Below are 25,183 nucleotides of genomic sequence, written 5' to 3'. Positions count from 1 at the left end.
TTTAATTCAGCAGAGTAAGGACACAGAAGGTGCTTGGGTATCTTCTAGACAAGAAAAGGCTTCATTGAGGGCTGAAGAATAGTCCTGAAAATTGATTTTTCCCATATATTATTTTTTAATGTTTTTAAATTTCAGGCCTGCCATTAGCTAGCTTCTAAGGATTTGAAGCTTTGCCTCAGTCTTCTCATCTATCGTGTGGGTTTAATGTTACTTCTCTGCAGCATGAGATGGTAGCGATGTGAACAGTGAATTAGAAGTCAGTAGACAACTTACAGCCTCAGGCCTGCTACTGCATAACCGTACTACCTTGGCAAAAGACTTAACTATTAACGGGGCAAGGTTTCTATCTACTTTTAAGGTTATCTTGAGAACCGGATGAAATAATATGTGCAGTGTTATTTTCAATACTCTAAAAGTCTACAGTAAATGTTAGGGAACTTCTAATAATACCACCTAACAAAGTTGTTGCAAAGATGAGATGATATAATAGATATGAAAAGACTGAAGGAAGCAGGACGTGCTATATGAACCTATGGGACATGATGCAGGTTCAGCTCTGTAACCTTCTGTTCCCCTGAGTGCGAGTCCTAACATTTCCCAAGACACAGAGGCCTAGGGGAACCTCAAGCTCCCTGGATTCTTAGTTCCAAGGAGTTTTACCCTTTGATTCAACCTATGTGCCATTAATATGATTTATAATATAATATTAGTTGACCATATCCTTAGGAAAAAAACAAGGCCTTCCCTTGTAATTTCCTTATTGTTTGTGCATTGGGTGCAAGACTGTATTTTATCTCCATCATTTAATGGAAGCTACACTTTCTGCTCTAGTGTTAGTAACTCAGCATTTGCTTTCTACACTTTACAATTTGGCAGTGATTCTTTGAAATAATTTACTTTTATCATCTTGCTTCAGATTTTCAAAGAATAATCCATCTAGCAAAACAGTTTTATCCTTTCTATATATTCATTTTTGTTTTGAGGTTCTGTAGCAGAATTAATGATTTTTAATCAAATTTCTAGGCCACTCATCATAATTAGGTTTAGAATTATGAATTATGTACAGCTTGCCATTATATCACACCTCCTTGTGATAGGTGAGTGAATTAGAGATCATCACAGGATTTCCAGAGCCTTTCAGGATGATTTATGACATAAAAAAAATCTCCAATTTTTTCTTCCTTGCTTAAAATGTCTCTAGAAAAACCTGGGTTTTTCCTCCTCTTTCTTTTACCCACTACCTGAAAGTGCTGTTGCTTGTCAGTTTTCCCTCCAAATCATTTGGCCTCTGAAAATTTTTACATAGCTAAGTTTTAAATGAATTAATCAAAATTGAATCTCAAAAACATGCTGGGTGAAATAAGTCATACACAAGAGTATTTACTATATGATTCCATTTATATGACACTTGAGAACTAATCTGGGGTAATAGAAAGCAGAATAGTAGTTTGTTCTAGAGAGAGCCACAAGATAACTTTGTGGGATGGTGGCAAGTTAGAAATGTTCTAGATCTGAATGGAGGTGGTTCTATGGGTATATGCACTTGTCAAAACTGATCACATTGTATACTTAAGGTCTGTGCATTTCATTATGCAAATATATCTCAAAAAATATGAAAAAAATCATGACTCACTGGTTCTTTACATGTATTATTTTAGACACACTTCTATGGAGATTAAAATCTATGGAATTCTTGAGGTGATATGATGTGTTTTCCTTGTACATTTTAGCCAGAATTTAAAGAAAAGATGTTATCTTACCCTACCAGTTCTTCTGAATCACTGGAGGTTTAGAAAAAATTTGTTTGTCAGCTCTGTTGTCCAATGATATTCAAGTGGGTACCTGCCGTCTGGGTTAGCTTTTATAGGAAGCCATTACTCACTCTAAAAATGTTCCCTTCTCCTGCCATTTGACTTATATGGAGGAATAATTTCTTGGCTAATTTTTTTTTGCTATATACTTCTGAAATACAAATTCACTTTTTCTAATGAATCATTATCATGTACTACCATCAAAGGTTATTCACTGAAAGCTCAAGAAAAAAGCAATGAAAACTAATTTTGATTGTTAATGGAAATGTATTTTTAGTCCTAAAGAGCTTCCCTCAGCAATAATTATAGTCATGCCTCTTGGGTGTTTTTGGACTTTTAAATTTACATCTAGTAGCTCTTTTTCATTTAGCAGTTAATCTTTTAACGGAGCTCTGCAAATTTGTTCTTTAGTCTAGTGTTAGAAAAGGATTGACAGAGATTTTATTTCTTCTCTTCTATCCAGTTTTTTCCCCTCGTCATTGCTGTTGCAGCCCAGGCTGCTCCCCTTCTTGGGTAACCCTGGACCCTGGTGTGACCAGTCATATGGGCAGTGAGGGGTCAGGATGGAAAGGCTAGAGAGGGAGATTTTGCTTTTCTGCGACCAGTGGCCATCCATGGCTCCATGAGCCACTTCTGCTCCACACAGCACAGAATTGTGGCACAGCAAGTGGGCTCATCAAAGATGTTTGTGGGAGATGGGCAACACTCAGCTTTGTGGCCTGCAACTCTGGAATACACAGCCTGTAAAGGGACTGGCTGGCTGCTGCCTTTCCCTGGCTTCAGACATTGAAGTACCTGTAGTCTTGTGGGGAGCTTGCAAACAACAAGATGTAAAGCTTTGGTAGCAATGAAGATTGCTTGTTGGTTTTGCTGCTTCTTTGCTGATTTCAGAGAGAGGCATGGGCAGCTGAGAGGGCATGAGAAGCGAAGGGGTTCGGGCAGGAAGTTTGCTCAGGTTCTGCCCTCTTATTAAGAAACAGAGTACGTCAATTAACCTGGCCAACCTGATTAGAGAAAGTGTAAGCCACTGCTGAGGATCTTGTTTCTGGTGAAAACTGACCTCACCCAGGAACGGCCAGACATTTGGGTATTTGCAAAGCAGTGCTGAACATTAAGCAACAGTTAAAATTAATCCTGTGTACTGCAGCTCCTGAGAAAGCCAGCCCACATGTCAATAAATCTAGATCTGTTTGAAGCTAACGTCACTAAATCTTCGTCTTGACTGTTTGCTGGTGGTGTCAAGAGCTGCCTGGGAAGATGAATTTGAGGGGAGGATGAAAAAGGAACCGTATTAAACTGCAGCTCTGATAAGTTTAGTTAAGAGGCAGAAGATGTGTCCTTGCCGTGACATTCAGTGGCTGATATTTGTTTCCCTTTAAATAATATGCTGTACATCTGCGAGAATGATGGTTTGGGGCTGGTGACATTGCATATCCACCAAGGTTACTGCCTTCTGGACAGGCAGTCTCTCTCCTTTCTTTCTCTATCCTGCACCCTGTCAATAAATATCCACTTGTCTAAGGAAGGGAGATACATTTTTTTTTTTTTTTTTTTGAGACAGAGTCTCACTCTATTGCCAGGCTGGAGTGCAGTGGCACGATCTTGGCTCACTGCAACCTCTGCCTTCTAGGTTCAAGCGATTCTCCTGCCTCAGCCTCCTGAGTAGCTGGAACTACAGGCACGTGCCACCATGCACAGCTAATTTTTGTATTTTTAGTAGAGACGGGGTTTCAACATGTTGGCCAGGATGATCTCAATCTCTTGAACTCATGATCCGCCTGCCTCGGCCTCCCAAAGTGCTGGGATTACAGCCGTAAGCCACTGCGCCTGGATGAGATACAGATTTTACAGCTGACACCAGAGTGTCTTCATTTCTAGAAGCAATGAGGTTCAACCCATGTAGGCACAGTAGGGAAGGGTGAGGGGCTAGAGAGAAATTAAAGTGACTGGAGAAAGCTATTTTGGTTGTGAAACTGTCAAAGGTATCCCAAAGCACCCAGTGGGAAGGTACTGACACTTTAAGAATTTATCCCTAAAAATCCCATTTTTACAAGCAAGATATGTAAAATCTGGGGACTCAGGATTTAGGGCTCTATTTTCTCCTGTGATTCCCCTTTCTAGGTGCTTTGTTTGGTCCTTGCTGTGATTTGCAGACCTATAATCTTTGGAAGCAGTCAGCAAACTTTTTCTCTAAAGGGCCAAATAGTAGCTGTTTTTGGCTTGGGGTACACAGAGTCTCTGTTGCAACTGTTCAAGTCTGCTGTAGTGTAAATGCGGCCATAGTCCATTGTAAATGAATGGGCATGTCTGTGTTATGGACACCAAAATTTGAATTTCATATAATTCCCCAGATCACAAAATATTACTTCTCTTTTGATTTTTTTAACTATTTAAAAATATAAAAACTATCCTTAGCCTGCAGGCTGTACAAAAATAGATGGTGGGCTAGAGTGGGCACATGAGCTTTAGTTTGCTTACCTCTGATCTATGATTTGCTCTGTCTTGTTATTTTCCTTTTGTCATTGTGAGGTGTTGGCTGTCATCTTGGTAGGAGGATGAGGACAACCTAAAGATTAAGTTCATGGCCTATTTCAACCAGGAGATAGAGTGAGTGGGAATGAAAACGATGCTGGGCTCTGAGGCAGACAGCTCAGGTTCCCACACCAATCCTCCGTTAATACTTCCTAGCTGTGTAACCTCAGGTTAGTCACTTAACCTCTCTGAGCTCCTGTTCCCTTTTTCTTTTTATGGAATGGGGGTAATTATATTTTAACTGCCTGTGTTACATGACTATACTATAGTCCAAGTAGTCAAGAGATAGGAGAATGCTTAGTAAACATTGTCATTATATGAATGTAAGGCTTTGGGGTTATTTGTACTGCTTCACCAATGCAGATTCTTACTAACTCTGATTGTTATTAATATTAAAGTATTATGTCTTTTGTATTTCAGCTACAAAAACAAAATCAGAATTTGAATGGTGTAAGGAAAAGATATTCTTGTTTTTTCACTTTCTTAGACTCTGATGTTGGCTGGGCATTCCTGAGCCTCTCCCACTTGTTTGGCGATTTCTCCCAGTGTGTCCAGATGCTTAGTGTAACTGAAGGGATCACATGCAGTTTGTGCTGTCCCACTCCTCAGAAAGCCTCGCCCTCCTCTCTCTCTCCATCCTGGCTCACCTTCAAGGCCTGGCTGAAGTGCCATCTCAACCAGGATTTCTCCACCAGGGTCCTTAACACATGCAGCTCTGTCATGTGTGAATGGCTTGACCCCACCCCTGGCACACACCTTATAGAAAGGACATCCTGTCCTCCAAAAGATGTACAGGTTTTAAGAAAAAGGGTAAAGGCAAATAAAGGAGGTCGCAAGTAAGGCAAGCAAAATGTCTTCTGGCTAAGGTGAGTGCCCCTGAAATAATCGACTGCTGCCCAATGGGAGAAGGATTCAGATATGAAGGGATGGGGGTCTAGAGAACTGGTTTTCTGTGACAGTGTTCCATCTATGTCACCTGTTACACTCCTAAAACATTTTCACATCCACTAACTCTTTGATCCTGTAACAAGTCTTTGAGGCACAGGGAACATTTTAATCCCCATTTGACTCTGAGGAACAGAGGCTCAGAGAAGCTAATTTGCCTGTCTTGGCATCATGCAGATGGTTAATAATGAAATTGAGACTGGAGCCTTGTTCTGGTTACCATGCTGCACTCCACGGCCAACCCCACCCTGATATAGGCCCATATTGCTGCCATATGCGATATTCTGTCTTGAGAGTGAGGGCACATTTCTATATGGATATATCGAACCAGCTGTCTTTGAGTATGTTAGCTTGTCTTGTCTTTCCATCCCAGAATGCATTTGTGGAGGAGCTTTTTGAGCAAGAGAGCCTGTCATCATGTATTTTCAGCTTCTTCTATTCCGGTCATACCTGCATTATGTAAATATGTATACACAGAGTGTTTGCTTATTTATTCAGTCTGTGGTGGGAAAACTAACTGCATTACTGATTCTTGGGCTGTGCTTTTCAGCCTAAACACTTTCTGTAGCTTCTCATTGCTCACCTAATGAAGTGTGAACTCTTCGGGTTGGCTTTTAGGTTCTCCGTAATCTGGTTCCTGCCTGTCTTCCCCATCTCCCCTTCCATCTCAGGGGAAGTTCTCTGCCTCTTCTTGACCCAGGCTCACTTTCCTGTCCTGTCTCCTTCTCTGTCATCTAGGACTTTGATCCACCACTCTCCTCTTTTTCATGTGTCTTCAACTCTCCCTCTCCAAAGATAATTTCCTGTGAATCTGTCATAATCCATGTGCTTTCTCTACTCTTAAACATATTCTTGATCCTAACTGTCCCTTACACCATTGTCCTCTCCCCTCTTGCTGCTTCATTTATATGAACCAGCCTTTCTCACCTGGGGCTCTGGGTGATAACTAAGCTCTGACGTCCTAAGGAAGCGACAAACTGTCACCTGAAAGCCAGATGTGGCCACCATCTGCTTTTGTAGGGCTTGTGGGCTAAGAATGGTTTATGTATTTTTTAAAGGTTGAAAAAAAAATAAGCATAATTCTTGACATATGAAAAATAGATAAAATTCAGATTTCAGTGTCCACAAATAAAATTTTATTGGAACACTGCTGGGCCCATTCATTTTGGTATTGCCTATGACTACTTTGGCACTACAGAAGCAGAGTGGAGTAGTTGCTGCAGAGACCAGATGGCTCTTTGTAGAAAAAGGCATTGATTGTGTATAATGAATTAACTTCTTTGCATTTAGAAACATATGTGTTATGTACGACATTTGGGAGAATTGAGAAGTGAGTCACGGGAATCACATTCTATGATTCAGATGAGGAAACCCCATTGCAAAAGGCTGACTCTTTCCCTTATTCCTTAGACCTTTGTTGGCCGGATTCTGGAACAAGCCCGTCTCTACTGGAATATGTCCTTTGGAGCTCTCCCACGACTTCTCAGTCACTGCATCTAGTGGGCGCTTCTAGGTCTTAATCATTCCATCCTCTCTGCAGCACTTCCCGCTGTTGACCAGCTTCTACTTCTGAAATTCTCTGTTCTGTCTGCTTAGATCTTGTGATCTCTCTTTTCTGCCTCATCCTTTGTCTACTCTCCCCATTCACTGTTTCTTTGTGTCTCATCTTCAGCAATTTCTCCCCTTCTTATAGAATGCTTGTAGCAAAATTGTGACATTTACTCCTGTCTCCATGCTGATGATTTCCAGTTCCCTGTCTCCCAAGCTCTAGTCCCACTTTCTTTCTCCGGGGCATCATCTTCTCTTTGCTGCTCTTCTCATGTTCACTTCTCTTTGGCCCCGACACCCTGTTGCTCTCGGTTGTCATAAGGTTTAGAATCTCAGTTATCTGTGATGTATCTCCTCACCTCCAAATAGTTTATCAGTTGCTTAATCCGTGAGGATATTTTCAGCATCCATTCCCATCTCCCCAGTCCCACCACTCCTTCAGCTCTTCCTTATCTTTCTCTTTCCCAGGCTAGCCAATGACCATTTCCCCTAGCTGTTCCCCTTCTTCCCTGCCCTACATTCAGGCTACCACCTAACTCTAGTGGACACTTTAGGGGCCCCATCACATCTCCTTGGCTCACCTCTGGTTTCAGTGACAGCTCCCATGCACAGTTTCACATGAGCTCAGATTCTTGCTGATGGTGTCTCACAAGTTACTGCAAGAGTCTTTCTTCATTCTGCTCCAGGACCTTCCCAGGAGCCAAATGAGCCTGTGCGTAAGTTCAGTGTAGCCTGCAAGTGCAATTGAGCCAGTGCCCCCATCGGGGTAACCTGCAATTGATGGGGGACTGAAGCTGATGGATTGCTGCTCAGCCTCTTACCCTTCACGCAGGCAGTTCTGGGAGGCCTCCGTATGCTTGTTGGACCTACTGGAGAAGGAGTCATGCCCATTGCCAAGAGCACCAACCTTGATAATGCACCCTGATGTTGGATTTTCCTCCTCCCGTCTCTCTCCTGCTCTTTTGGGTCATCTCCCAAATAAACTTCTTGCCCCCGTGTTCTCTTCTCAGTTTTCTTCTCAATGCTCTCTTTCAGGAGCATTCAAACCAAGACACAGACCAGTCTTCTAAAAGCTTCTGCCCAGACATCTTCAGTGGCTTCACAAGCTCCCCAATATCGGACTGATTGTGTTCTAAAACCCTAGACTCCCTGGGTTTGTTTGATATCTGCTTGTCTTACTAATTTTATTTTCCCCTACTCACCTTTACCCTTTGTTTTCATCAAACCAGGTTCCTTAAGGGCAGAGACTGTGTCTTATTCATCTTTGTTTCTCCATTTGCTGAATGTCCAAGATCTGAGGAAACTGAAGGCAAATGTATATTTTTAGTGAGCAAATTAATGAATGAGTGAATCGAACGTATTCATCTTCACACATGCATCCATTGAGGCTTTCCTCCTCCTCATTGCTTAGTAGTGATCTTCACCTCTACTAACTTGACAAAGCACCCTATCTCTACCACTGTATGGTACTTTTAAATTTCTACTTTGTATTTTTTTACATGTCTTAACTCCTAAAATATAAATTCCTTGAGAAAAGCAATGTTGCTTTTTTTTTTTATATTTCCCCACAGATCTTATGGGTACATGGTTCCTCAATAAATGTTGGTTGAAAGACTGAGAGAACATCTCATTATGTTTCTAGACATTTTAGTGCCTTCTGATTTGTTCTATTTTTTTTTTTCTCTCTCTCTCTTTTGTAAATTTTTGAGACGATGGAGTCTCACTCTGTACCCCAGGCTGGAGTGCAGTGGTATGATTGCAACCTCCACCTCCTGGGTTCAAGTGATTCTCCTGCCTCAGCCTCTCGAGTAGCTGGAACTACAGTCGTGCGCCACCATGCCCGGTTAATTTTTTTTTGTATTTTTAGTAGAGACGGGGTTTCACTATATTGGCCAGGGTTGTCTTGAACTCCTGACCTCGTGATCCGCCCTCCTCAACCTCCCAAAGTGGTGGGATTACAGGCGTGAGCCACCACACCCGGATGATTTCTTCTATTCTCTCTTCTCCAAACATGTTACATGTTTTCTCATTCCCATGAATTGAAGCTATTTATTCCTCCTTTGCTTCTTATACATGCTTCTTACAGTGTTTGCCTGTTTACCTATAGAAATTCTATTCTTCCTTCAAGACCAAGCTTAAATGCCATCTTTTTCATAAAGCTTTTCCCAACCTACCCTGTTAAATCATCACCTCTCCTGCAATACACGTCTGTCATGCATTTGTATTATTCTGCTTTATGTAGCATCATTTTATATGGCTTGTCTTCTTTCCTTCTTAGAGACAATAAGTGTATTCAGGGCAAGGCTGGTTACTCCCTCATTGAATCCAGTACCTTGCTCAATGCCCTGCAGTCAATAAATATCTGTTGGAATGAATTAATTTGAATAGGTTAAATTGTATCATCATGCTTTTGCATGCACATCACCTTAACTGGTGCCCCTGACCTATTTTTGGTGCATATCCTTGAGTTTCATTTTGGTAATGGAAGAAATATCAAGCAGAAGAAAAGATAAATACCCAGAGCCGGTCAGCATGATCTATTGTGTTTGAACAGGAATATTGGAACATAACTTCTAAGAATGCCATTTCAATTATTTGTAAAATATTTAAATAGTATAATCCAATTTACATTCTATCATTTCTAACAGCTGTAAAATTTACTTTACACCAAAGTTAGCTCAATCACTTTAATTCAGTCTGGAAAAACAGTACAAATGAAAGCTTAATTTGTATTTAATCTCCTCTTTTGTTTCTACATTATTGCCTTCGAATCATTCCTTTCAGTGATTGAGATTTAAACTGGAGAGAGGAAAAATGCTTGATGAAATATTTGAGAAGAATATAGCCCATAATGAGAAGTTGGAAGTCAGTGTTTTAAAATTCCAACTGGCTTTGTTCTTTGGGGTTTCAATTCATGGCAATGTCTTTGTGATAAACCTGAGGTACGAGATATGTGGGTTACTTTGTCAGAATCATAGGGCTATAACTCTCAGGTATTTAAAACTAAGTGATTCATTTGGAGCAGGTTACATTTATACTCTGTATATGAAGATTGGCAGGGAATACAAATGTACATAATTATTATTTAGTGTGTTGATCATACTCGTATATTTCCAAATGGCTTTATGATCATTTTGGTTAGTTTTTCTCTCTAAGCTCTGGCAGTCTTCCAGCTAATGTCATCAGCAGGGAACAGCAGCAAGGAGAGGTGGCAGAATTGTGACTATCCATGGCTTTCCTGTCGCTATATAGTATCAGGTCTGATATGGGGTTGGGTGGAGGAAGGTTCCAGGGAGGGGTAGAATGGCCAAATAATGTGCTACTTCTTAGGACAAAACAGCCCTCTCTTATTTCTGTTTTCCAGGTGGTGGCATTTATGGAAGTGTTCCAGAGGCCCACACCTGTCCTTTCCTGAGCCCTTCTTCTTCATCCCTATACTTACCAAATCCCACCCTCACCCCCAGCAAACCTCTTTGAATTCAAGAGGTGGCAGATTGAAAGAGGCTTCAATGAAGGGTACATATGCCTTAGACTTAATTCTGATCAATAAAGATAAGTTAATTAGGTAAAAGTAGGGGGAAAGAAGCGGCTTCAAGCTCATTTATAGCCAAGAAGAGTTAGAGAAGACAATAGCATTTTACACTTTAGAAAGATGATTTCAGAAGAATGGATATGGTGTGATGGGCCAAGACTCTAAGATGAAAAATAGCTTTAAAAAAATAGCTAAAGAGGAATTTTCAACAGCACCATCACATTCTCAGAAAAAAAAAGAAAAGGGCCAGGCATCTAGACACCTGTGTAACTACATGGGATAAAATTTTAAAATGGGGAAGAATTGTTACAGAAATACTGAGTTACACTTAAAAGCACATTTCTTTTGTTATATCAGATATTCTTTATAGCAGCTCTGTGATTTTGGTCCAACATGGAGTAGTGACCCTACTTCCCAAATAAGGAAACTGAGGCCCAAGAATTTTAGTGACTTGCCTAAAGTCATAGTGCTAATAAAAGGCAGAATTAAGTTTCAAGAGACCTAGGTATTATGGCTCCATAGTGTAGGGCTGTTTCTACAATACTGTGCTGTAAACTGTTGGCAACATTTTTAACAGGGCTGTCAGAAGATCAAAGCCACCCAGTGAGCTGAGGTTTATGAAATATATATATCTCCCAAATATATAATAGTATATACTAAATGACAGAGGACAAGTCACAGAAGCTGAGGTCCTCTGCTCCACTCATTGGAATGAATGGAAAGAAGCACAACGAGTCAAGTTACATTTTGGCTTCCATCTTTTCTATCAATTCAGTTTAGTGAGCCTAAGGCCATCCAAGTGCCACATCTGTGTGTGCACATGCAGATAGGCAGGGAATATAATCATGAGTAATTATTTAGTCTCAGGGCCACACCATCCGAGAAGCTCTTGCATGCCAATATCAATCACTTAGCCATCAGCCAGCCCCTGGATAACGGTAACATGCACAGGGTAGCTGCCAGTATTCCCTTTACCATGGCCAGCAGCTTGTGTGTTCTAGAGACAGATAGAATAGTGGTGGTTACCCTAGCCAGGCAGTTAAGCATAGGACAGTGACAGGGGTTACTACCTCATCTCTGAACTGCTCGCTGATAATTTTGGTGAGACTTTTCAAGGTATAGACTATACAGAAGTGAGGCTGTTCCCTCTGGGCATTGCTGGTTTAGTGAAGAAGACAAAAAACACATCAGTGGTAGAATCAGTGACAGAAGAGTTTGGAGAAGGATGAGAGGCTTCCTCCTTATGGGGAAAGGTGAGAAGGCCATTTGGCCATTTCTTTCCTTTTCTGTTGTTGTTTATTTTTTTCTCTTCTTCTTTTTTTCTTTTTCTTTCTTTTTTCTTTTCTTTCTTTCTTTTCTTTTCTTTTTTTTTTTGAGATGCAGATTCACTGTTGTTGCCCAGGATGGAGTACAATGGCATGATCTTGGCTCACTGAAACCTCTGCCTCCCAGGTTCAAGAGATTCTCCTGCCTCAGCCTCCAAGTAGCTGGGATGACAGGCATGCGCCACCACGCCCAGCTAATTTTTTGCATTTAGTAGAGATAGGCCTTCACTATGTTGGTCTGGCTGGTCTCGAACTCCTGACCTCAGGTGATTCACCTGTCTCAGCCTCCCAAAGTGCTGGGATTACAGGCATGAGCCACGGCACCCAGCCAGCCATTTCTCTTTGAGGAAAGAGAAAGGCCTAATTGGATAGTAGTGATTGGACTCTGGTAGTAAGACATGAGGCCGGATTGGAAAGCAGTGATTGGACCCTGGTGGGAAGACATGAGGCCTGATTGGAGAGCAGTGATTGGACCCTGCTGGTAGGACATGAGACCTAATTGGAGAGCATTGATTGGACTCCTGTGGGAGGACATGAGGCCTAATTAGAGGGCAGTGATTGGACTCTGGTAATAGGACACATGGCATGAAGAGAAGCAGGGGCAGCTGAGGCTGCAGTCAGCCTGAGGAGCGTCCTGGGGAGCTGGCTAAGGAATTGGAATTCTTCATGGGAAGGCAGTGAAGGTTGATTTGCTTATTTTAAGCAGGAAGTGATATACTTAGATTTATGTTTTAGAAATATCATTCCAGGGAGTGACTTAGAACAATAGGCTGGAAGGGAGAAAAGGCTGGAGATGGGGACAGTAGTGGAAGCCAGTGTAGAAATTCAGAAGAGACAGAAAGAGAGAGAGAGAGGCCCTCGCAGGAGCTATCTTAAGGTAGATGCAGGCATAAGAAAAAAATCAAAAGAAAAATATCCCAGTAACAAACACAAAACCCCGACAAACACACAGAGTACGTGGTAGACTTCTGCATAAGAGCTTACAGAGTCCCAGGTCCTAGTCTAGTACTTTCTATTCATGGGCCTGATATATAGCCCAAGGATCTGCCTTTTCATAATCTCCCAGGGGCTTCTGGTGCAGGACGCTAGAGCACTTGAAGTTCTCTCTTGGTTCTGACCTTCAGCAAAAGTAACTCCTCCCTTCATGTCCTTTTCTACATGACTTTCCCAAGGGGCCTCATGACATAACAAGATTCAGTAACTAAGATTGAGTGCTTCCTTCGTGTTTGGCATTTTGCAAAGCACTTAGCAAACACCAGCCCTTTTCATGAGTGCCTCAGTGCTTCTCAGACTTTAAAGTGCATCAGAATCAGCTGTGCCCCACCACTAGGATTTCTCATTCAGGAGGTCTGGGGTGGAGTGTGGAAAATTTGCTTTTCTAACAAGTTCCCAGAAAACTGCTGCTGGCCCACCAGCCACATTTTAGAATCCTTGCTGTCCACCACTCATAGGAGGGGCAGGGATTGTTGTCTGTATTATGGCTCAGGAAACCAGAGACATGGCTAGGATAAGTAATTTTCCCAGAGTGGTAGAGTTACAGCTAGAACCTGTCTGCCTGAATCTCCAGTTCATATTTTTCACCACAGTCTCAGCCTTTCATGCTGCATGACCAGGACTGGTGGAACTCATTCTCTGCTGGGCTTATGTCCCCTTTCCTTAATGAGATAAACTGACTTTGTTACTGCTTTCTTGAAGTCTTCCTGGAATCCTCTGCCATGAGTTGGCCTCGTCTGTGGGCAGTGGAGGTGTCTGCCTTCCAGCATAATTTAAGCATCCTCCAAAGCATCTTGCTGAACTGAAATACTTCCCCTACCAGAGCTGACATAGTCTCTCAATTCCCACCAATACAGTTACCCTTTTAGTTAAGGCTCTGTCTCCAGGTTGTTTCTTAGATTGCATGTGAGCTCCTGGGTGGCATGGATCACATTGTAATTGTGTTTGTAGCTCCACACCTAATGCAGTGCTGGACTCATTCTAAATGGGCAGTAAGTTGAGTAGATACATGAGTGAATGAAATATGTTACTTGTAGGGTATAATAATTAGACCTATTAACCTAGTCTGACAGGCAAACTAGCTTAGAGGATAATAGGATGGGTACATTTTGAATACCTGGAGGTAGTTAGTATAAAGATGTGCCACCTTCCTTTGTAAAAGCAAAACTCAGAACCTTCTACAGGTAGTGAGACTCTCTTGAAGGGGAAGGGCTGATGGGACTCCGGCCCCAATTTTCCTGTGATCATTGCTGATCACATTGGTCCCAGGGATGAGCTGTTTTCTCACTCTATCCTTAGCACAAATGAAGCAGTCTGGAACCTTTCTCGGGGATGACACAGGGATGTCAAGATGAAATCGGAGGAGTTCCCTTATTCCCCTCGCAGGGCGTGCAACAGGGGTGTGGCTCGCTTCTTTGATGCCCTGCTGCTGAAACGCTTTGGGGAAGCATGCAGACAGGCAGGTCATGAAGAGTGTTTTTGGACCCCGACCCCACAGCAGGGTCTAGGGTTGAATGTTTACAGCTCTTGAAGCCCCAGTGGCGTATGTTACTGTGTATTCTTTCAGTTTTGCTGTCTGCAGGTGCCTTGTGTTAATCAGCTCAATTAGACCCTCTGGCTTATCGCAAGGACAGAGGGGCTTTCTGCATCCCGTGTTCTTGCCCTAGGGTACTGGAAATATCAGATTACATATGGGCTTGGAGGATGGGTGCAAGGTTTTATTGAGTGGTAGAAGTAGCTCTCAGTGAGGTGGATGGGGAGCCAGAAGTGGGGAATGGAGTGGGAAGGTAGTCTTCCCCTGGGGTAGGGCCACCCAGCAGCCGGGCTCTCCTCAGACCACTACTGACTGCCCCTGACTGAATTCTGCGTCATCCCTCCTCAAAGGCCTGGTGGTGTCTGCTGGTGTCTGTTGGTGTCTGTTGGTGTCTGTTGGTGTCTGCTGGTGTCTGTTGGTGTCTGCTGGTGTCTGCTGGTGTCTGCTGGTGTCTGTTGGTGTGCTCTTCTGCTCCTTTTGATGTCCAGCTGACTGTGTCTGTGCCTGCTAGGGTCTCGGGTTTTTATGAGCACAGGATTGGGGGCATGGTGGGCCGGAGTGGTCTTGGAAAATGCGACATTTGGGTGCAAAAACAGGAGTGCCTGTTCTCACTTAGATCCATGGGTACAAGCCTGAGGTTGAAGCCCTTGCCAAGGACCCCACCCTTCTCTACCCAGCACGTCCCTGCCCCCCTCCTGTATCAAAGAGAGTACCAGGAGTTTAGTCTGTCTGGCTTCCAGGGCCCCAGGTGTTCTCCTGCTGACTTGATCAGCCACCTCTCAGAACTCTGGAGACTGTCATCTCTGTCTCAGGTCACCTGGGCCGTTGCTTAGTGGTTCCTGCTTCTGTGCAGTGGATGCATTCCTTAATTCACAGCTCCAGGAGCACCCTCCTAGATACTTGGCCCCTTCCAAATTCAGGCCAAAGGAGACATTTCTCTCACTTATCTAGGTCTGCTGTCTTGGGCATTGCTCCTCATCTAGAGACACACCTGTTCCCCAGGTGACTCTGACAGACATAGCCTTACTCTTCAGCTGATCTCGCAATCCCCTGCCCACCATCACAATATCCTAATGCAGTAGCGGTGACAGTCTTGTAACTTGAGTGGCGCAGGGTGGTGGTGGTGTGAGGAGTGGGGTGACATTTTCTCACAAGGGGCAGCGAGGCCCAGAGTGTAAGGACCACAAGAGTGAAGCAGGAGAAGGAACGGACCTCCCGAACACTCAATTGTCTGCTGCAGAATTTTGCTTCCATTAGCCCTGCATACCTTTGCTCTTAGAAACTCTCTCTTCCCACCACCAGGTTCCCACCACACAACAAGAGTAGACACTGTTTAATTATCAGCCACCTTGAGCCCCGGGACCTGCATCAGCAGTCTGGCATTAGCAATGGTCATGTACCTCCTCAGATTCTAAATAACATGGTTTGTGCTGATGGAAAATGCCGGCCAGGTCCCTATAGATGTCACTGCTTGTTGTTGTGCTGATGTATACATGCCTATTTCTAGTAGAATATAAGGTCTGGGGGAAGGGAAGAGACTGGGCCAAGGCTGAGGGCAAGTGGCCTCTCGTCCTTTGTTGGTAGTTTTCACACCAGGATTTGGGGTTTGGGTTCCTTGGGGTCTTATGAAAAGCCATTGAGGTTGGGAATTTTGCAGGGAGGCGTTTTATTTACCTTTCCCCTGCTTGGTGATTCTCAGCTCTGAATGTACCTTTCTGTATCCACATACCTTGTGTATTTACTTTTTCCATTTCTTGGAATGATGCGAAATGCCTGGGTTATGGCGAACATGGGACTGTATTTTCTATATTTCCTTTACTGAGTATCAGAAGGTTATTTGAACTAACAACTTGTTTGCCATTCATGCCTATAATTCCCTGGTATGATTAGCTTCTCCACCTGTGATCTATAAGAGGAAAATAAAATTTCCATGATGTTAGCAATATTCTCTTACATTTATGCAGTAGGTATAATATTTAAGCTAATTTTATAATGTTTAAAAAAATCATTGCTGTTTGTCAGCCTGATTCCTTTGTTTGCATGTCATCAGTGTCCAATGAGTAGTATGTGTTTCTTCCAGTCATTGTTAAAGCCCAATGTATGGAAACAGTGTTTATACCAGCAGCTGTTACAAATCTGGGGCTATGGATTAATGTCAGTTTCTGAATGTAGAGTGCTTTAGTTAATTCCACCCAAGGACAGATGATATCATCTAGGAAGAAGGAATATATTAGAAACTGTCAGCCAGAAGGTAGTAAAAGGAGGTGATATGTTATAAGGAGTACTAAAAGGTCATTCAAAGAAGAGATATTGCTAATAACTCAATTAAAATTTTCACGCTAACATTTTACAAATTTCTGTGTAAGCCCTAAAACATTTTCAAAGCTAGCTAAATTCATACCATAGATTGGAAAAACAGGGGTCAAATAGGATTCACACAATTCCTTTGTGAGATGAACAAATTGGGATAATCTCCTTTTTCAGGAATTTCTGGCTAGCTAATTCATTGAAACTCCCTTGATATCTAGGTGAGAGGGCGGGATTTTGTAAAGTACATCCTTTCACTGGGGATTTTCTCTATTCTCTGCTGCACTTTGGGGCAGGGCAACCCACTAATTTGGCCCTTGACTCTCCGGAAACCAGTATTTGCTATGTTGATGCATCACTGCAGTTATGTTCTGTATTTTGCATCCTGGAAAAAAGGATCTATGTTCTTCCTACAAGCCAAGAGGCACAACAGAAAGTGGAGATGAAGGCCGTTAGTGAAGCCTGTACTTGGTGTAGGAGTACTTCCAGACTGTATGATGGGATACGGCCACCATGCTGCACAGTCAGGCAGCCAGGACAGAAAACGTGGGAGCGGCAGGTTCATGAGAGGTCATCTGACCATCTGCCTGCTCTCCTGTTTGGGAGAAATGATCCTTTCTTGAAGATGTCCTTACCTGGAGTCTACCTGGCTTCTCTTAGTAGCTCTTTCTAGTGTTCAGTCACTGTTAAGGTTCACTCAGTTCTTCTCCTGTCCAATGAATATAAGCAGATTTCTCTTCTTGCTATTTTTTCCCATAGTCATGGAGAGGAAGTGGTCAGTATGTTTGGATGCACATACATACATATTTAACAGTCGCTGTAGCTGCCTCCGGTGTGCTGGTGCTAAATATTTGATGGTAAGGAAAAGTAAGGTGGCTGCTGCCCTCCTGGAGCTCACCATCTAGCAGAGGTGAAGGTCATTGATTATAAAATCACTGACATAAACAGATGTAAAATCACAGCAGGGATAATGAGGCAGGAGAATAAGGTCTGGAGGCAGGGAACCTAATGCTGATTCACACTGACTTCCTAGAACTAAATCAAAAGGAAAACCCCAACTTTCCATGCCTAAGTAACAAAAGGACCAGCGGCAACTCCCTTTGCAAATCCCTGCCCCCCTCCCCCCACTTTTCTGTGTGGCAGATGGAAAATTGAAAGCACCTCTGATTGGTTGCTTTTTGTAACCAATTAGACATTTGCGTAGAGTGTAACTTTGTAACTTCACTTTAGCCTCTGATTGGTTGCTTTCTGCAACCAGTGAGACTGATTGCAGACCCCCACTTCATTTGCATGGGGTGAACACCAAATGGCCAATGGGAAATCTCTAGGAGGAATTTGGACCCCAGAAGATTCTGTAACCAGGGTCCTTGAGCCTCTGCTCATCCCGCTCCCACCCTGTGGAGTGTACTTTCATTTTCAATAAATGTCTGCTTTTGTTTGCTTCATTCTTTCCTTACCTTGCTGTGCATTTTGTCCAATTATTTGTCCAAAATTCCAAGAACCTAGACAACTTGCAGTCAAGACCCTCTCCTGGAAACAACGGGGGCTAAAGTTTCAGAAAAAGGACATGGTGCTGTGGTGGGACCTTGTTTGACCTATGGAGGTGTGGATTTTCCTGATGAAGTGACGACTCACCTGGGAGCTGAAGGGTGCAGAGTTAACTAGAGGAAAAGAGGAGAGGGAAGAGCATCACAGGCAGAGGGAACAGCAAGTGCAAAGTATCTTGACTGGAGGGAGTTTGGTGATTACGAGGAGGAACTGAAAAGAGGCCTGAGTGGGTGTTGAAAGAAGACAGGGACAAAACTGAACCAGGGGAGGCGAGCAGGGTCAGTTCATGGAAGGCCTCACAGGTGGTGGCCAGGAGTTTTGTTTTTTTGAATGTGAAATAATTATGAAGGTTGTATTCACGGCAAGCCAAACTCAAACTTCCTCTTCTCACTGTAATATAATCACAGTTCCTTTCCTCTTCAATTCTGGGAACCTATATTAAAACTTTCAGCTGAGGATTTCAAACTGAATTTCTTTGTTTTCTGAAATTCCTTCTGCAACGGTGTTTGGCATAGAAATGAGAATAGCAGCTATGGAGCACCTAAAATTTTCTAAGGGTATCTCAAGTTGGAGTATCTTAAAAGAGTCAGAAATTGTGACATGCATGAAAAGATAAAAGATATATGTCTTTTCTATGTAGCAGGTACACAGGAGGCACTTAATAAATGCTTGCTGATGAATCAGAGGTGACATCCAGCTCTCAGGAATGCATAACAATATTTTCTCTTTTCCAGCTAGCTGAACGTTGCTAACAGAGGGCCTGGGGAGGAGGGACAGGCATGATCGCATCTGCTCCTCCGTCCTGTGTGCAGGCTTGGCCACCTGATGCCAACTCCACAATGGCACATTTGTCTTATTAAGTGTAAGCTGATTCCTCTCCCCGTTCCAGGGCCCTCCTGATGGTGGCTGTGGAGGACAGGGACATGCGGTGAAAGCCCAGTTATTATGGTCTGTAAAGGGAGGTGGTGGCTGCTGTGGAATGATCAAATGAAGACAAATGCATTGTTAAGTTTTTATGGACCAAGGCCGCACTTTCATTAAGTGTAATTTACATAACATAACTGATGCTCAAGGCCAAACAGTCCTTGTGCCCCAATGACAGTCCTTGACAACCCATGGACAGAGGCCTCGTGCACAATCCCCCAGGTCAGGAAACCTCCTTCTCCTTGCTAACTCAGCATGCTGGTTGCTCCAGTGCTCTCATTTTGACCTCTCAAGCCAAATGCTAAGGACATCAAAGCTGCCCATTCTACTACCAGTTAACAGCAAAACCATCCGGCACTCTCTGGGCAGAGTTCAGATGCTATATTCCTTCCTCCTTTCCCACAGGGGTTGGCTTCCTGGTCTGAACCCTCCATAAGCCCTGGCTGGGAATTTTCCTCATAGTGACCTTGTGAGCAGTCCCTGGTTACCCCCAAGGATTGTGCCAAGCAGGCTCTGGGTTAACATCTTGGAGAGTACAGAGTAGCCTGATAAACAGCCTATGCTCAACAGCACACCCAAGAGGTGAGGGTTTCTGATGGCATCCCTGGGGTGCTTAACAGTGGCCTTTGTCTACACCCATCTTCATTACATGTTAATACCACCAGAGACACTTTGAGGTCAGGCTTTTCACCTTGTATGGCAAAGCAATTATCATTTCCTTTCATTGCAGGAGTGGGTGTTGGTTATCACATGATGAATTTTTGCTGGTAATCAGAACTTTCTGCCCATTGGTCTTCAGGACATACTTTTGTGTTGACATTTACAAGGTATGTGTCAGGCAGAGCCGAGGTACCGAGTGAGGGAATGAAAGGAGGAGGGGGGAGAGGATCATTACATTCAATTTAATGATGACAATTTCCCTACATTTACAACTTCCAGCAGTAAGAGGCAATAGATATGTGTCTTCTGCTTGCATGTACAGTGAAGGAGATGACATGAGGAGATTCTGTTAGTGGGAATGGTGATATATTACCTTAATGATTTCATTGCTTGCCAAATAAAAGAAAAATTCTCCCTGTAGTGCAAAGCCCTGTCCTCATCAAGCTATTCATTGTGAGCGTTTGTTGTTAAATCGGAGGCATAAGGAGGGATTTTGACCTTCCGTAAGCTGCTTTTGGATTTTTATTTTTTTCTTGGCTAAATTGATGATCTGTTTTATTTTTTTCAGTTTACTAGACATACGTGAACTTTCGTGTATCTAATATTGAAGTTTGTTAATAGATTTGAAGATCTCTTAGATTTTTTTGGCAGGTGGGTGTTGAATTAATGGAATGCTTCACAATAGAGTTCAATGAAAGCTCCCCTCCACTATTATGTTAGTGATTGGAAGGGCAGGTGACGTGTGTGTGTGTGTGTGTGTGTGTGTAGGGGAGGGAGTATTTTCTGTGAACTGTGGATAAATTGAACAAATTTAATTGAGGTTTAAACTGAAGTAGGATCCCATAGTCTAGGTAGAATCCAAGGGGCTATTTTTCTCAGGGCAGGTTGGATAATCTGAATTATATACAAGGAGGAGTCCAAAGTCTTAGTTGGAGGATGGCACCAAGTGACAAGTCCTGTGATCTAGCAGAAGCAGATGTAGAACTAAGAAGAAGATAAGAAACTAAGATGGCTTGGCGCCAACTAGAATGAGATCATGGATAGAGAGCCTTGTAAGCTAGACCTAGAGACAGGAGGATTAGAGTCTTCTGGATTCCCTTATTATATTAACCTGACAGTGGCTGCTTAAAGAAGCACTGCAGGGCCTGACAGTAACTCCTTGCTTAGCTTCTGCTTACTCTGTGTAGTCTGGTTTTTCTAGTAGGTTATCCAGATTTTCAAAGTGGTGGAGTCAGGTTTGCATGGAGAGAACTTGGGAGCTGAAGGGGACCATTGTGGTCTTGGAAGTCATGAGCATCATTTTCCAGTTCAGAAGACTGAGACCTAGGGAGGACAGCAGTTGGGGAGGCCCAGGGAGAAATCCAGTTGAGGAGGCCCAGGGAGAACTACAGTCCAGGAGGCCTGGGGAGGACAGCAGTTCAGGAGGCCCAGGGAGAACTACAGTCCAGGAGGCCTGGGGAGGACAGCAGTTCAGGACGCCCAGGGAGAACTACAGTCCAGGAGGCCTGGGGAGGACAACAGTTCAGGAGGCCCGGGGAGAACTCCAGTTCAGGAGGCCAGGGGAGAACAGTGGGTCGGGAGGTCGGGGGAGGACAACAGTTCAGGAGGCCGGGGGAGGACAGCAGTTCGGGAGGCCGGGGAGGACAGCAGTTCGGGAGGCTGGGGGAGGATAACAGTTCAGGAGACCGGGGGAGGATAGCAGGCATATCCAAGGCCTCTCCGGCATTGCTGTGCTTCCTTGCCCTCCGATGCTGCCGCCACATCCTGCTGCTCTCCATTTGTTTGATTGGAGCAGCTCTCCTGAAGCTGGGCTGTTTGCATGCTTGGCAGGCCCCTTCCTGAATGTGCCAGCCAGCTCTGGAGCCCGACCCAGTAACTGTTTCGGATGTGAACCTCATCAAATATATTTCTGCCTACTAGGTGTGTGACTTTGGGCAAGCCACTTCACCTCTCCAGGTCTCAGCTTTTTGTCAGTAAAATGTTGCAAGGTCTCTGTGGACCCTTTCAGCTCAAGCATAGCATGTTCGGTAACTAAGGAGGCCCCGTTAGAAGCTCCTGGTGTAGCTGACCATGTGAATACAGTGAATCTCAGGAATCTATGGAAATTGAAGTGATGGCTTATATTCGGCTCTTCACCTGCCTGAAACATCACGTAGAGGAGTTCTCTAGGCTGCAAGCTCCTTGAGGCCGGGGCCGTGTGTCATTCATTTTTACATCCAAAGTCATCAGACGGTGTGGTGAATTGTGATGTTTAGTAAATTGGGACTGACTGAATATGAAGTATTACAGAATTTCAGATGATAAGACATACTTTAACATAGACATTGCATAAGTGTAATACATGCGCCTAGGACATGCCTCCTCAAAAGTGCTTGCTGAGCTCCATTGCAGCAGAGACCACACCTGTCTTATTTACCACTAGGTCTCAAGTTCCTTGAGCATGACTAGGCATACAGAAGCTGTTTGGTATGTTTGTTGAATAGATGAATGAATAAAGCCATGACATGGAGGAAGCATAGTTGAACTTTCCAAGGTTATTTGGGTTATTTGGTGAGAGAACATAAACCTGGAAAAGAGAAGAAAGTAGGAAACTTGGTGGTAATACACCTAGTTTTGTTTTCCTTCCACCCCTAAGCTGTGGCTGAAATCTCTTATACATAACAGAAAGTGACAACCAGCAGCCCCATCTTCTAGTTGACATTGGTCTGCAGATGGTTTCTAGTGTATGACTAGGTAAGTATGGAAACAGCATATGCATTAGGAAACTTGTACAGAAATTGGACACTGCAGGACACCCAAGCATATGACTGCTGGATTTGTCTTGCTGAACAGCGTATGGACTAGTTTGTATATTGCTGAAGTCACATAATGAATTGCACATGGTGTACACTGTACACCAGTCCTGTATGGTAGGACCACAAATAAGTCTATGACATATCAGGGAAAAAATTATCCTGTACCACATAACTAGAAGGAAACTAGGTGAAATCCTTGGTTTTGTAGACTAGCAGTCATATTTTTATTATGCTATTGATGATCTTATTTGTCATATAAAGCTATTTCTGACTCATGATAATCACATATTTTCTGTGTTGTTGATTTGAGAAGGACTGAACTAGCTACACCCCCTCAGTCAACCAAGTTGAGTTATAATCTGTGTGACAGTGTTTTTCTCTATTTAAAACTAGCTAGTCTTGCATGGTTATTTAACTCACTCCTTTGGCCTCATTAGTATTATCCTATAATCAAATAAGCTAATTAAGCTGTTTCCTATCCACTGATCAGAGAATATTAAAGCTTGGAAGGTGACTCTAGCCATCCTGTGCTCCAACTCCTTCATTTTTCAGAGCCAGTTAAGGCTAAGAGAGGTTAAGTAAAGCGTCTCAGGTCACACAGTTATTTATAAAAGAGTTGGTACTAAATCATCAGGGCCCTTCACTCCTAGGTTATTGTGCTTTTCTACTTTTTCCTGAAGTTTAATAAAATTCTTTCAGATTTTATAACATCTGAGGTATGTCTCTGTTGTGGTAAGTTCTGGACCGCTATTTGATAGATGACCTAGAATGGACAGATTTTGCTTGCCAAATAATTGTAAGTGGTTCTACCTTTAAGAAAACTTGGTATCTGAAATTATGAACACAGGGAACAGAAGAGGTGATTTTATATATAAGTATACATACATGTATACATAAATGTAATATTTATATATAAATATATAAATAATTTATATAAATAATAGCAAAGTAATATATGTTTATGAATGAATTTATAGAAAAATACTGGCTTTGGAGAGAGGTGGTGACGGCTATTCCTTATAGTTCAGTCTCAAAATGAGGATAAAACTTTACATAAAATTATGTATTAATGGAAAAATAGGATGCAACTTAAAATATATTGCTACATGCACATTTTTAGAAATGTATCTATAGATGAAAATGATACTCTTCCATGGATTAAAATAGGGAGTGTTGATGGAGGCCTGAGTAGGTGAATTTGTTTCCCCCAAACATCATCCCTGTCTTAGCAGGCTTCATTGTGGTCTAACTGAGGTGTTGGCAAACTTTGACTTACAGGCCAAATCCTGCTGCTGCCTTTTTGTTTTGTAAATAAAGTTTTATTGGAACACAGCTGCACCCATTTATATACTGTCATCTGTGGCTGTCTTTGAGCTGCAACTTCAGATTTGTGTCCTTGTGACATATGCTTTATGACCTGCAAAGTCTAAATGTTTACTATCTGGCCCTTTACAGAAAAAACTTGGTGACCTCTGGTCTAGATGCATATCTGGTTCATATCACTGATTCTACTACCATCAGGCAGGGGGGTCTTCATTTGGAATCTCACCTAGCTGAGTTCTGATAGGGAAGGAAGAAAATGAACTTTAATCACCTTGCTCAGAAGCCTGTTTTAAAATCCAGTCACCAGCTGCCTGTTTTTAGTCTACCTATGACCTCCTGGAGATCCTGAGAGAATGAAATTAACCGCCTCTGGAACAAACATTCGATCTTTTTATTTTTTCCACTTTCTTAAGAGAGTAATAAATATAGTCAACGACTCTGGATTCTATTACTATGTAAGAGCTCTTTAAAAACATCTAACCATCTGCTTAATGGCCAATAATATGTTTCTAATGGTCACTCTTGATAAGACACTTTTAGTTCACTCCTGTAATCATTGTCCAACAGCCAAGAGGCTCCTGAAGAATATGACCAAAGGCCAGCCCCAGCCCCAGCCCCAGCCCTGTAGCTGCAGAGGCCTGGTGACAGTACTGGAGAAAAAAAGAGAGACTTCTGAGAGCTACATGTGGAAACTCTTTTCTTTTTCATGACGCTCTCCGTGTATGATGAGTTCGTGATCCACAATGGTGGATCTGAAAACCTCGATTTTTTTGGCATTTACATGTTCAGGTACAGTTGCAACTAGGGGTCAGTTTAATTAATATCTATCCTGTCCTGTCAGATGACATACACTGAACTGTTGTCACTAGAAGCTCCACATCCCTGGTCTGGGCCCAGCAGCTGGTGACAGCTTGGCAAATTATGAATTTCCTAGCTTAAAACAGACTAAATTGCAGACAAAACAAGCCATCAGCTGAGTAAATACTGTGTATCTGTTTAGCTTCTGTAAGAAGAAGGAGATTAGCACGAATGTTTAGTGTTCATAATTACTAGTAGGAGGCAAATAGTAGGCTCGGGCTGACTGGAGATTATTTCATTATATCCAATTAACACCCACTTGATTATTCTTAATTACTTCTGCTTGATGACAGAGGAGTAAAGATGTCATACTTCAAATGTACAAATGATATCTGGGTCATCAACATACATGTATTTGTAATATAATATCCTGCTCATTTTGGGATGGCTAATATGGTCTTAGCAGAGGGATGGAAAATGAAATGACAAGATTTTCGTAATTACTAAGGGGGTCTTAGACAAGATGCCAAAAGTAGGTATTAAGATAAAAATGGGCCTTTTGTAGCAATCTGGTTTAGACATGTTTCCTTTATTTATTTATTTATTTA

At 42.7% G+C, this 25,183-nt stretch overlaps 1 protein-coding gene and 2 long non-coding RNA genes across 7 annotated transcripts in view; 2 read left to right on the top strand and 1 right to left on the bottom strand.

Annotated features, from left to right (window-relative positions):
* LOC108529505 (uncharacterized) overlaps positions 1 to 15,027 on the bottom strand; it is a 30,843-nt gene extending 15,816 nt beyond the window's left edge. Inside the window, exons 1-2 of one of the 2 annotated variants that reach the window (XR_001885549.1) lie at positions 14,934 to 15,027; positions 8,039 to 8,139 (exon numbers count right to left, since the gene is read on the bottom strand). This is a non-coding gene — a long non-coding RNA (uncharacterized LOC108529505). Of the gene's footprint in view, positions 1 to 8,038; positions 8,140 to 9,010; positions 9,193 to 14,933 lie in introns of those variants that run through there. The other variant, XR_001885548.1, reaches the window with a different exon arrangement.
* Positions 1 to 25,183, top strand: part of LRMDA (leucine rich melanocyte differentiation associated) — a 1,135,663-nt gene that overhangs the window by 426,040 nt on the left and 684,440 nt on the right. The window lies entirely within an intron of this gene.
* Positions 12,228 to 20,307, top strand: LOC108529506 (uncharacterized). 2 transcript variants are annotated; one of them, XR_001885550.1, is made up of 4 exons: positions 12,228 to 12,376; positions 18,810 to 18,937; positions 19,730 to 19,826; positions 20,228 to 20,307. It is a non-coding gene; the product is annotated as an uncharacterized LOC108529506 (long non-coding RNA). The 2 variants fall into 2 exon arrangements; XR_001885551.1 differs by lacking the exon at positions 12,228 to 12,376 and adding an exon at positions 14,637 to 14,716.

Source organism: Rhinopithecus bieti, unplaced genomic scaffold, assembly GCF_001698545.2.
Source record: "Rhinopithecus bieti isolate Rb0 unplaced genomic scaffold, ASM169854v2 scaffold_6022, whole genome shotgun sequence".
Taxonomy (NCBI): Eukaryota; Metazoa; Chordata; class Mammalia; order Primates; family Cercopithecidae; genus Rhinopithecus; species Rhinopithecus bieti.
The sequence above is the reverse complement of the archived record's forward strand: the minus strand, read 5'-3'. Positions and strand labels throughout refer to the sequence as shown.